The sequence below is a fragment of the Dasypus novemcinctus genome, chromosome X (genome assembly GCF_030445035.2).
Source record: "Dasypus novemcinctus isolate mDasNov1 chromosome X, mDasNov1.1.hap2, whole genome shotgun sequence".
Taxonomy (NCBI): domain Eukaryota; kingdom Metazoa; phylum Chordata; class Mammalia; order Cingulata; family Dasypodidae; genus Dasypus; species Dasypus novemcinctus.
The window spans coordinates 142,069,662-142,072,465 of record NC_080704.1 but is presented as its reverse complement, the minus strand read 5'-3'; positions in this window follow the sequence as shown (position 1 = coordinate 142,072,465).

Below are 2,804 nucleotides of genomic sequence, written 5' to 3'. Positions count from 1 at the left end.
TGCAATTAAGACATTGCCTTGGGCCAAGAGAGGAACCGCACCCATGTGTACAGAGGGTAAGTTTGCCACAGCAGTTGAAGAGTGTAGATGTTCCCACCCAATGTTTGGGCAGCATTTTGCCACCCCGGGGTACAAAGAGGGTGGAACACATTCCCCAAGGACTTGGGTGGTAAAGGTCAGCAACCCACAGAGAGGGGTGGACTTGCACCCTATGGATTAGAGAAGGCCAGGTGGTCAACTCATTGGTCTGAGTGGGTTGAGACTATATGCCAAATGTTAGGGGGAAAGTTGTTTTCACTTCATTGTACTAGGGGGATTAAGACTCTAACCCAAAGATTGAGTGAAGTGTCAAAATCTCCACCAAACTCAGAGAGTGAGGTCTGCAGCTTGGTTGACAGGCAGATGCTTGATGAGGATGGAACCAAGAAAACAGCTGTTGGGCAAGCCTGTGAACAGGGTGGGTTCCTATAAGACAACAAGGAGAAGAAGCCATCATTTATTAATGACATTCAGAGTTTGAAATTGAATGGAGGATACCCTGAAGAATTATTGAACTGTAAAGAAACTGTGGTTCATTTTTCACTCCCAATTTTTCCTCATTGTAATGAAGATGTTCATCTTTGTCTGTCTGTTTGTTGTTTGTGTTTTGGAAGTAGATGAATGGTTCTGTAAGTTTCAGAGTCTTTAGCAACAGGACTGTGCCCCAAGCCAAACTGTATTTCCTAAAATTGATTGTGATATGATTTAGTATTTGCATTGTTACTGATTTAATTTTTTAAAATATTATAATGTCTTTTTGGAATTCAGTGGGTGGAGTGTAGCAGTATGATATTGTGGCAGTTTGATATGGTTATGAATTCCAAACATAGATATTGGTTTATGTTTGTAATCTGATCTGTACCTGGATATGATTGAGTTATGATTATGGCATTGAGGACCCACAACTTGGTGGGTGGTGACTCACAGATAAAAAGCATGGCAAAGAACAGAATTCAGGGTTTCTGATGTTGGAGTTTGATGCTGAAGCTGGTGCCCCAGGGATAGAGACAGAGATGTTCACTTCATTGTCTACAGTTGACCCTGTGGAGGAAACAGAGGAGCTGAGCCCAGAGGAACCCTGAAAGTCTGAACCTTCACAGACATCAGCAGCCATCTTGCTCCAACACATGGAAATAGACTTTGGTGAGGGAACTCACTTATGCTTTCTGGACTGGTATGTGTAAGCTCCTACCCCTAATAAATACACTTTGTAATGCCCAGCAGATTTCTGGTATTTTGCATCAGCACCCCTTCAGCTGCCTAATACAGATATAATTATGAATTCCAAAAATATATATTGGATTATGTTTGTAAACTGCTCTGTACATTGCTGTGATTAAATTATGATTTTGACTTTGATTTGGCCATGTCAGTGAGGCATTGAGTTCCTGCCCCTTGGTGAGTAAGGACTCAAGGTAAAAGATGTGGCAAAGGACAGAAGGAGGGATTTGACATTGGAGTTTTGATTTGGAGTTTGATTCTGGAGTCTTGAGCTGGAGGCCCAGGAAGCAAACACACAGAGGAAGGAGAAGCAAGCCCCAGGAAGAGAAGACCTGAGCCAAGAGAAGAACATAGAGGAATAGAGATGGCTCCTTAGAAATGGCAGAAACCCCAGGGAGAGAGACAGAACTGTTCACCTGATAGTCTACAGCTGTCCTTGTGGAGAATAAAGAGGCCCTGAGCCTGGAGAGAAGCAAGACCTGGGTAGAGAGGAACCCAGGTAGCCTGAACTCTGGCAGACATTGACAGCCATCTCACTTCACCACATGGAAATAGATTTTGGTGAGGAAAGTAACATGTTTTATGGCCTGGTATCTGCAAGCATCTATTCCCAATAAATACACTTTATAAAAGCTAACAGATTTCTGGTATTTTGCATCAGTACCCTTTGTTCATTTTACTATGTTTTATTGATCTAAATATCTACTCTTTTACCAATACCACACTATCATGTTGAATATAGATTTATGGAAAGGCTTGAAATGAGGTAGTATGAATCCTTAAACTTTGTTTTTCATCTTCGTATGTTGTCAGCTACTCTCGATCTTTTGCCTTTCCATATAAACTTTTATAATACAGTTTATACATACATACACACACACACACACATATATATACATAAACACACACAAATTGCTTGCTGGGATTTTGATTGAGACTTTGTTAAATGTATAGATGAGTTTGCAAAGAATTGACATCTTAACAATGTTAAGTCTTCCGATCACGAACACAGAATATATCTGTATTTATTTTGGTGATCTTCATTTGTTTCGTCATAGCTTTGTAGTTATACACACATAGATAATGCATGTACATTGTTAGATTCATACCTAAGTATTTCCTTTTCATTTTTTACTGGTCCCATTGTAAAGTGTAATGATTTGTTTGTTTGTTTTAATTTCAAGTTCCAGTTTTTCATTGGAGGAATATAAGAAAGCAACTGAATTTTTTTGTATCTTAACTATCCTAAGACCTTGCTATACTCAACTCCAGGAATTATGTGTTGTGCTGTAGTTCATTATTTGAGATTTTCCACATGGACATTCACATAATCTGTGAAAAAAAAAGACAATTTTATTTATTTATTTCGAATCTGTATACCTTTCATTTCCTTTTCTTGCATTAATGTACTAACTGGGTCTTCAAGTATGATGTTGAATGGGCATGGTCAGAGAGTATATCCTTGACTTGTTACTAATCTCTAAGGGAAACTATTCAGTCTCGCCATTTGTTATAACATTCCCTGAAAATTTCTGTGGATTCCT